Source organism: Leptopilina heterotoma, unplaced genomic scaffold (genome assembly GCF_015476425.1).
Source record: "Leptopilina heterotoma isolate Lh14 unplaced genomic scaffold, ASM1547642v1 Lhet_325, whole genome shotgun sequence".
Lineage (NCBI taxonomy): Eukaryota > Metazoa > Arthropoda > Insecta > Hymenoptera > Figitidae > Leptopilina > Leptopilina heterotoma.
This window is the reverse complement of record NW_025111019.1, coordinates 1,524,984-1,536,446: the sequence shown is the minus strand read 5'-3', so window position 1 is coordinate 1,536,446 and position 11,463 is coordinate 1,524,984.

Below are 11,463 nucleotides of genomic sequence, written 5' to 3'. Positions count from 1 at the left end.
TAGTAGTAAAAAGTAAAAATAGTATTATATGAAAAATTATTATCGTTATTGTTTCCCGTTTCTTTATTTCTTTGAATATAAAGATTTCAAATTTTTTTTCCATTTGAATTAAAGAGAGGAAAAGCTAATTTTATTTTTTTTTCGACTTTTTAATTCGAGGGATAGTCTTACAATTTTTATTTTATTTATTTATTTTTTTTTGCTTTCAATTTTCTTTCATCTTTTTTCAATTGTCTTTCATTTTTTTTCGAATTTTCATATAATTATAAATATTTTGGTTTGTTTTTTAAATTTTCTTTTATTTTCTTAATTTTCTTTTCTAATTTTCAAATTTTCTTTTGTTCTTTTAATTTTCTTTTATATTTTTTTTAAATTTTCTTTCGTTCTTTTAATTTAATTTTACATTTTTTTAAAATTTTCTTCCGTTCCTTTAATTTTCTGTCACATTTCTTAAACATTCTTTCATTTTTTTTAATTTCCTTTTATATTTTTTAAATTTTCTTTTGTATTTTTAACCTTCTTTTATATTATTTAAATTTTTTTCGTTTTTATTAATCCTCTTTTATATTTTTTAAATTTTCTTTCGTATTTTTATCTTCGTTTATATTTTTTAAATTTTCTTGTATATCTTTTTAATTTTTCTTTCGTACTTCTATCTTCGCTTATATTTTTTAAATTTTCTTTTACTTTTTAATTCTTTTTTCAAATTTTATTTTTTTCTTTTATTCAATTTTATTTTTCCGTATTAAATTTTTAATTCTTTTTATCCTTTAATACCGTGATTAACAAATGGTGTCTTTTTGATAGATTTACGCGCAAGTAGCGAGAAGCGTCTCCCCCCTTCGACCACTACTTCTAAAGAGTGGTGGGGAGACGCTTCTCCTTGTTATTATTTTTTTTTTTTGCAGAACTGCCTTACAAATTTGACAATTTTTTCGATTTCTTTTTTATATTTTTTACACGAGACGAAATTTTCCAAAACGATGGACCTTCATTTAAAAAAAAGCAAAAAAAAAATCACGAGTGATTTTCAAATCAAGATTCATCGATTCTTGTAATAATTTTTTTTTTATTTTTTTTTTCAACCATCTAAGATTATTTTCGATCAAAATTTTTGCTAGTTATCCAAAAGAGTCTAATTTTATTATAGCAGACGGATGAAAAGAAAATAATTTTTTTCCTCCCCCTCTCCCCCTTTTTCTAATTTTTTTAATTTAAAAATTTAACATTTTAATTTAGAATCTAGTTTATGTTTTAATTTTTGAATTCGAAAGATACTTGACTTTAGAAATTTAGTTTATAAATTTTAAAATCAATTTAAAAATTCAGTTTTTAAATTTAAAAATCAATTTAAAAATTTAATTTTTCAATTGATAATATCTAATCAATCTTTTTTTTCTATAAAGTCTGTAAACTCAATTGGCTTGTAAAATCTTATTTATAATAAAGCAAAGGCGATGTGACTCACCCTGTACACCTTTTGAGTCTCGACAATAATTTACTAATCACAAGGTCATGAGATCAAAAAAAAAAAAAAAAAAATTGATTCGCCCACGTACGATTGTTTCATGAAAAAAAAATTAATCAGGACAGGAGGAGGTTTTGTGCACAGTGCTCGACAATGACTCAAAAGTTTAAGGCGTTTTAATTATTCCTCGCGTCTCAAAATGGAAACAAATTTACAGAGAAAAAATGTTGCTTTTAGTTAAATTAAAAAATAAAAAAAAAATTAAGAAATAAAAAAATTAATTTTGCTCTAACTATTAATATTCTTTTTAAAATAATTAATTATTAATAACAATTGAATATTAATATTAATTGAATATTAATAATTGAGTATTAATAATAATTGAATATTAATAATTAATTATTAATACTAATTGAAAATTAATGACAATTGCATATTAATAATTGTATATTAATAATAATAATAATAATAATAATAATAATAATAATAATAATAATAATAATAATTTTTACTAATTATACTGTTCTTGTTCGGAATTATTCCTTTGTTTAAGTTTTACGTTTAGAAATTAATTTCTCAAGTTGAAAAAAAACGAAATTCCGACAGGATTCGAACTCCTGACGTTTGCGCCGCGAGCCGAGAACGCTAACCCCTTGACTATCGCACTCTTGGTAAAAGACTTTAGAAAAATTGTTTCCTTAGCACTTTTCTACGCATTTTTTTCGTTTATATAATTAGTAGACACTTAAAAAAGTAAAAAAGAAACGATACTTGAATAAAAAATGCCAAATAAATAGCAAAATTAAATCAAAAATCAAAAATTGACTACAAAATATTAAATTAAATAGTAAATTATACTAAAAAATATTGTTGTCATTTTCTCAAAAATTTGTTTACAAAATTCATCATCGCAGAGCGCACTGTACATGCGGGGGGGGAAAAATTATTTTCTTCCGTTATTTCCCCTTTTTTCGAGAAAAAAAAGCCAGAAAAATGGCTTTCGCACAAAAAAACTGAGCCGTTCTGCTATCGCGAATATTTTTTTTTTTTTTGTATATAACGTCAGTAAATCTTTTCGTTAGACACAACATGACTTGGCAATGCTTTTATATCTTTACTATAATCTGGTACCTGAACTTACATATACATATATATATATAAATTCCACACTCGCTTGCAAATTTTTTTTTCCAATTTTAAAGAAATTAGAAAAAAAGCATATATATATATATATATATTTATATATCAATTCAGTACTCTCGTCAAGTTTCAATTTTTTATTTACACGAAATTTTCATTTTTATTTTTTTTTTTTAATTTTCAAAGCCTCAAACTTTCCTTTCTTTTCTTTCATTGTTTTATTTTTTTTAAACCGACGTCAACATCGGCTATAAATCATATTAAGAATATTAACACAGAAAATTCAATAAACAAATTTCTTTTTAGAATAAAAATTTTTTTTTTGTCTAATAATAATTATAATATTTTATACTTTCGACTCAGAAAATAAAAATACTAAATTTTGCAGAAATAGTCAAAGAATCATTGCACAATGATTCCTCGAGTTTTGGGGGAGGGGGGTCATTTCATTCCCACCGCTGACAACAAAATTTGATTATTATTTATAAAAATCAATAATTTTTATTCGATATTAATTTTACTTCATTTATTAATTTCACAACTAATTAATAATCAAAAAATTCATTTATTTCTTGAAAACAAAATAAATAGTAACTTTTACTGTATTTACAAAAAAAAAGGTAAAATATATGAAATTTCTGTCAAGTTTTACTATAAATTCTAAGTAAATTTTATTTTATCTCAACAGTAAAATTTGGTGGGTAATTTTAAAATTTTGAATTTTCAATGTAAATTTCATCATTGATAAATTTAAAATTTTAGAAAAAAAAAATTTTTAATTTTAATTTTCAAGGTAAATTTTACTTATTAGTTCCTTTAGAAAATTTTACTCATTTTTATAATCAAATTTTACTTCGAAAATAGTAAAAGTTTAAAATTTTAAATTTCAAGGTAAATTTCACTTTAATTCCTTATTAGAAACTTTTACTCAATTTGATAATAAAATTTACTTCGCAAATAGTAAAAATTGAAAAATAAAATGAGAAATAGACAATTTAATTTTTACCCTAAAAGTATAGTAAAAGTTATTTCTTATTTTAATTTTAATTTAATTTAATTTACATTAATTAAAATTAAATCATTTAAAAGTACGAATCGTACAAATCCAAAAATTATTCTTGCAAAAAAAAACTTTACTCGGGCGCATTTTTTTTATACACTATTCTTTTTTCCCCTTAATTTTTATACTTTCTAACAACTACTCTAAAATTTTATTTACTCATTTTTCCTTCTCTTTTTCATTTTTAATTCCAAGTAGAAAATCAGGTGAGAAATGTATTTTATTTTTCATTTTTTTTCAGAATCTACGAGAAGATTAATAATATAAATTTATACAGATTTATTATTTTTTTTTAATATATAATAGGTATATTTTGCTGAATAAAATGATTTTTTATTTTTCTTTGTTTTTTTTTACTATAATTATTTTTTTTTTTAATTTTTTGCAGAAATTCCTCACTTGCCTTTCTACAATATATATATAATTATTATATATATTCATAAAAGTTTTCTTTAAACATTTAATATTTTTTTTATATATATTTATGTATAGTATATTCAGTGATGGGAATTGAAAAATTAATCTCAGGTTCAAATTGAGAAATGAGAAATGAAAAATGAAAAATTTAGCAAATAATTCGAATTTTTCTTTTTCGTTTTTTTTTTATTTCTTACACATATTCAAAATGCGAATTTACAAATCTTCTATTTTTATATCTCGGTAATATAATAATTTTTTTCTTTGTTTAAATTAATAATTAATTTATTTATTATAATAAATCAAATTATATAATTTTGAAGTAGTTTTTACAAAATTTGAAAAAAAAAATTACAAACTTTATTTTTATTAATTTTTGCCTTTTTTTAACTATTTCATAATTTTTCTCTTGATATTTAATCATTTTTTTTACTACTTTATAATTTTTTTTCTCTTTTATTCTTTTTTTTCACTATTTTATAATTTTTGACCCTTTTATTATTGTTTTCACTATTTCATAATTTTGTTGCCTTTTAATATTTTTTCACTATTTTATAATTTTTTCTCTTGATATTTAATAATTTTTTTACTATCTTGTATCTTTTAATTTTTTTTCTCTATTTTATTATTTTTTATATTATAAACTATAGCTAACTATAACTTCAATGTTTTTTTTACTATTTTCTAATTTTTCAAATATATAATTTAATAAACATTCTTTTAATATTTTTTACTTTTTTCTACTATTTTATTATTTTTTCACTTTTTCAATAATCAATCTTTATAAAATAGTAGAAAAAATAATAAAATAATAAAGAAAAATTATAAAATAGTAAAAAAAAAAATATTTTTTAAAAAATTACAGAATTGTACAAAATAATAAAAATATTTTTAAAAATTGCCAAATAGTGAAAAAACAATAAATCATTGTTAAAAATTACAAAATAGTGAAAAAAAAAATAAAAAAAATAAAAAAAATTACAAAATAGTGAAGAACAAAAAAAAATATTTAAAAATTTGCGAAATAGTAAAAAAAACATTAAAAGTATGAAAAAATTACAAAAACTGTAAAAAAGACAACAAAAATACTTCAAAAAATTATAAAATTGTAATAAAAAAAAAAAAAAAAAAAAAAAATTAAAAAATATTGAAAAATATTGAAAAGACATTAAAAGTATTTTTAAAAAATTACAAAGCTGTAAAAAAACATTAAAAAAAGAAAAATAGAACAAATAAAAATATAGAAGTAAAAAAAAAAAAAAATTAAATTAGAATTAAAAAACAAACGGTCAAGAAAAAAAACCAGTAAAAAATAAAAAAATACCGAGATTTATAAGCGATCAAAAACCATATATTTAATACTTTTCCCCCTTCGACTAATTTTATTTTCATCTCCCTCATCATTTTTCATGGCAGTTTAAGCTAGCTTCCGTGTGTCCATTTATCCAAATTCTTTTTTTTTTTATTATTATTCTCCTGGATAAACGGATTTCTTACCTATTTTACTTACAAGAACAATCTCAATTCATTTTTCTTATATGACAAACAAACGCTTTCTAAACATGCAATCTTCGATTCTCTTTTAACCTATTCTTTTATCCATTTATTATTATAATCGCATGCTTTCTTCATTCTCTCATCTCTCTCTCTATATATTTATTTTTTTTTTACTTTTTCATATATATACGACAATTTTTTTTTCTTTTCATACCTCTAAAATTGTATTAAGAATTGGCTTTGAAAAATCACGCAATTTATAATTTTTTTTTTCTTTCAATTTGTTCTTCATAATATTGACATTTTTAAAGCAAAATATCTAATAGAAATTTAGAAAGCAAAGAGAGAGGAAACGAAGGATAAAATTCTTTTTTCAAATAAAATCGTTATCTATAGCTCTGCTATAATTTTTCTTTTATACATAAATATTTATATTGTATTAATAAATAATTCGCGTATGATTTTTTTTTCTTATTGTTCTCAATAATCTCTACAAAGACGGCACAAAGCTGAACGGCTAGTATAGTATAAATATACCTATGTATATATATAAATATTTATAAACTTTTATAACACACGTTTCAGAGAAATTATATGAAAAAAAAAAGTTTAAAAAAACTGACTTTTTTAATTTTTTTTTTCTTATTATTTTTATTTTATAGGATTTTAAATATTGTCAGTCTTTTAATATTCGTTAATATTTAAAAAGTCTTTTCTCTTTTGGTCTGTGTTTAGAAAAATTTTATGCTTAAAAAAAAAAAAAAAACGGGAAATTTTTTTTAAGGGGGGTAAAAGGAAAATATAAGGGAAATAAAATATGGAAAATTAATAAAATACAGAAAGTTAATAAAATATAGAAAATACATAAAATAGAAAAAAAATTTTTAGAAAATAAATAAAATGGAAAAATGAATAAAATAGAAAAAAAGGAAAAAAATATATCGAAAATAAAAAAAAAATAGAAAAAAAGAAAAAAAATATATGGAAAATAGATAAAATATTGAGAAATAGAAAAATATAAAAAAGTTCTAGTAAAATATAAAATTCCGATGGAAAAATCATAATATAAATGAAAATTGGACATTTTTTTCTATCTTCTCTGAAACGGCGATTAATAAACGACGTAAAAAAACGTCTAAAGATTTTGTTTTTCATTTTTTATCCTTCAAATATTACCGCAAAGACGAACTTTGTAAGCGATTTTCATCAAATACGAATTTTTCCTTGCAAGAAAAGTTCAAAAAAAAAAAAAAAAAAAAAAAATGATAACCATAATGTATGGTTTTTTCTACTATATATATATATATAAACGTGACAATAATTATAATTATATATCTATTATTTATAATTATAATTTAATTATAAAAGAATTTTTCATTTGCGAGTGTTTATTGATGGAAAAATTAAATATTTTTTATATTTATTTACAAAATGAATGAAATGAAAATCAAATTTTCGGTAAATTCAAGTAAATAGTATCTTTTTTTTGTGCTTTAAAATAAGTGAGAAATTTTTATAATCAGATGATTCTTGTTTGAGACTAAAAAAGAAACACTCGCAAGTTTTTTCATATTTTTTTTCCATTGTTAGATTATTTTTTTTTTAACTACAATTTTTTTTTGTCGCTAATATATTTTTTTCACAAAATGCACATAAAAACATCTGCTTATACTTTTACATACATTTTTGTTTATCTAAATGCGTTTCAAACACTTTTTTTTAATCCAATTATTATTTTCTGTTTAATTGATGATTTATTTTAATTTTTCATCGAAATTCAAACAAAATTCGTAAAGCTCATTGTTAAATTGTTACGTGATCGTCAAATTTTTTATTCAATTTCTAGTGATTTAATAATATAAAAGTTACTAATAAATAGTTAATAATCAATCATAATAATTTATTAGTAAAAATTACCAAATTTCAGATTGAAATAAAATTTTTTACTAATAAATATCAATTTCTACTAATTTATTGGTCAAATTTACTAATTTTTAAATTTAAGTAATGAAAAGTAATATTTACTAATTTATTAGTAGAATTAACTAATTTTTAAATTTAATTAGCTAATTTTACTAGTAAATGGCAAAATTTACTAATTTTTTAAATAAATTAGTAAATTTTACTCATATTTAGCAAATTCTATTAATTTATTAGTAAAATAAACTAATTTTGAAATTTAAGTAATAAATTTTACTCATAAATAGAAATTTTTACTAATTTATTAGTAAAATTTAATAATTTTTAAATTTAATTAGCTAATTTTATTAGTAAATAGTAATTTTTAATAATTTGTTAGTAAAACTCTTACTAATTTTTTAATTTAATTAATAAATTTTACTAATAAAATAGCAATTTCTACTAAATTATTAGTAAAATTAACTAATTTTCAAATTTCATTAGTTAATTCTATTAGTAAATAGTAATTTTTACTAATTTGTTAGTAAAATTTACTAATTTTTAAATTTAATTAATAAAAAGTAATTTCTATTAATTTATTATCAAAATTTACTAATTTTTAAATTTAATTAGCTAATTTCATTATAAAATAGTAATTTTTACTAATTTCTTAGTAAAATATACTAATTTTTTGATTTAATTTATAAATAGAAATTCTTACTAATTAATTAGTGAAATTTACTTATTTTTAAATTTAATTAGTCAATTTTACTACTAAAGAGTAATTCCTACTAATTTATTAGTAAAAAGTTACGAATTATTTTAATTTAATTAGTTAATTTGACTACCAAATAGTAAAACTGACTAATTTTTTAATTTAATTAGTAAATTTTGCTAATAAATAGCAATTTCTACTAATTTGTTAGTCAAAATTTATTAAACTAAATAGCAAAATGTCAGTTACTAATTTAAAGTAAAAGTAATATATGATAAAATTAATATAATTTATAATTAAAAAATGAGTTTTTATAAATATAATTATTAATTAATAATAATTTAATATTAATTAATATTAATATTATAAATAGAAATAAATAAATATTAAATTAATTGTTATCAAAAAGTTATTAAATAAAAATTAAATAGAATATATTCATCATACCAACATAACCTTGAATTTAATACAAGTGTCTGAATTGTCAGACTTTTCACTTCCGGTTACAAACGAAAAAATACAGGTATCTGAATTTCCATCTATTTCCTACTTTCGGTTACAAACGAAAAAAAAGTTTTTTTTAATACGAAAATTGTATGATAATTACAAAGACTACTTTATAACTTTTGTAGGTTATAAAGCAAATTTTTTAATTACTCTTTAAAGTTTTCAAAATTCTTGTCATAATTTAATCGTTACTTTTCGATCAATTAACTTGAATAACTTCGCATTTAAACGAAGTGGGAAATGTGACGTTTTATTTTCCGCAGAGAAAAAAATGTCTCATAGCAAAATAATTTAGTCGATTAGCTCATCTGATTTTTGTAGCAGCTCTTTTAATAAAAAAAAAACACTCTGGGTGGGGGAAAGAAAAGAAACAATTGACAAAGTAAATTTTCACTCGATTTCCGCAAAGAATCGGAGAAATAGGAAAATAATTAATTTTTGGTTATCATTAATAATGGAAACACTCACCGATAATATTCATAATATTCACCAAAGAATCGCGTCTGATTCTTGATAATAGCTCTATTTTTGCGACTGGACTTTGTTAAATACTTAAATATTTGCAAACAATAAAAGAAAGACTTGTAAAATAAGTAAAACTGTGTGGATGTGACAGGAAGGAGAGTAGAAAGCAAGTGACAAAATGGCGGCACAACAAGGAGCGACTACAGCGCGCGTACGGTGAGTTTTTCACAAACTACAGTTTTCACATCGGTCGGTAACGTAGTACCTCTGTCGGTAACTAGTGTAGTGAATCGCCGCTCGAGGCGCTGCTCGTTAACCAAAACCACCAAAAACAAATTATATATTAAATAATTAAATAAATAAATGAAATAAATTAAAAAATCAAGTAATCAAATAAATCAAATAATCAAACCAAATAAATAAACAAATAAAATAACCTAAAAACAAAAAACTAATTAAAGAACCGAATAAATAAACAAACAATTATATAAAATGTATAAAATAACGAAAATAACTAAATAAATAAAATATAACCTAACCTCAAATTGTACACAAAGTACAGTAATCTCCAAAAAATAAACAAAAATAAAAAATTATTATTAAAAAATTATTAAAAATTATTATTAAAATTATTTGACAAAAATAAAAAATATTATATAAAGAATAGAATAAATATTAAATAAAAAAAGGAAAATAATAACTAAAATAAATTAAATCATTAATCAAAATTATAAAGTAAAGAAGAATGAATAAATAAATAAAAAAAAATAAAATACTATTTGTTAAATTTACTAAATAAATAAAAATAAAATAATAAGAAAAATATAAATATTGGCAGAACCTACCAATATTTTAGAAAACAAGAAAAGAAATTTTTATAATTATTAAGCATTTATAATATATTATAATATTTCATTTCAGACAATATTTTTTTTTGCAAACGATTCTTTTTTCTCGAAAACGGTCAAAGTATTTGAAAAGCAGATAGATTTTTTTCCACTACTTAATTTTATAAACAAATCATTCAGTGGACTATCCACAGACTTGCCTTTTATTTACATTTACATTCATTCGTTAATTTATAATTATTATTCATATTATTATTATTTTTATTATAATTAGTATTTTTATTATTATTAATATTATTAGTATTATTATTATTAGTATTATTAGTATTAATATTATTATTATTATTATTATTATTATTATTATTATTATTATTATTATTATTAATATAATTATTATAATCGCACTCAGTTCTAAACCGATCGTACACTGCATCGTGTTTTCTTTTTTATTCCATTACGTTTTTTCCCTCTTTTCTTCATTTTTATAATCAGACTTTTTTTTTTTTTTAATTAAATTTCTAATTTTTATTTGGTTCTTCAATATTAAATTCAAGAACAATTGACAATTTTAAGCGAAAATGAAAGAAAATAATATAATTAAAAAATATGTATATTATTTTTGAAATTAAAATTATAATTTAATTAGTAACGCGCATTGAAGAAAGGTACGAAAAAATTTAAGGTTGTGTTTGTAATGTTCGGAATTATTTTAAAAATAATAATATAAATCACTGGGATTCAAATCTTTTTTAGAATTTAAAAAATTAATAAATTCAATGAAAACAGATTTTAGTTATTTTCAATTAATTTCAATTTTTTAATTGAAACTTTCAATTATGAAAAAACTGAAAAAATAATACAAACATAACCTCAAAATTCTTTGCTATCTTAGGCACTTTTCTTCGGAGCGCGTCACGCATTATAATTATAATATAAATTATTATTATAATGTAAATTATTATTATAATAAAATTATATTATAGTATAAATTTTATTATTAAAATATATTTATATTATAATAAAATTATATTATAATATAAATTATTATTAAAATATAATATAATATCATTATAATATAATTACTAATAATATAATTCAATTTATAATTAAAATTCATTAAATATTTTTTTAATAATATTATTTCTATTATAAAATGATGTTTTATAAAAATTATAATTATAATTAAAGTAACTATAATATTCTCGTTTTTGTTTTTTGTATATATAGAATTCGTGTATAGAAAAACTTTTTCCTTATGAAGAAAAAATTACGAGAATTTTCCAAAATATGTGTAGATTTTTTTTTTTTACAAAAACTTTTTCAGTATTTTTTTTTTTTATGAATTCTGTAAGTGATTTTCTCTTATATAGAAAAAAAATTAAATAAATAGAAAAATGCACTTAAGGCGTTGCTTATGAAAAAATTCGTTGAGATTATTATTTTTTTG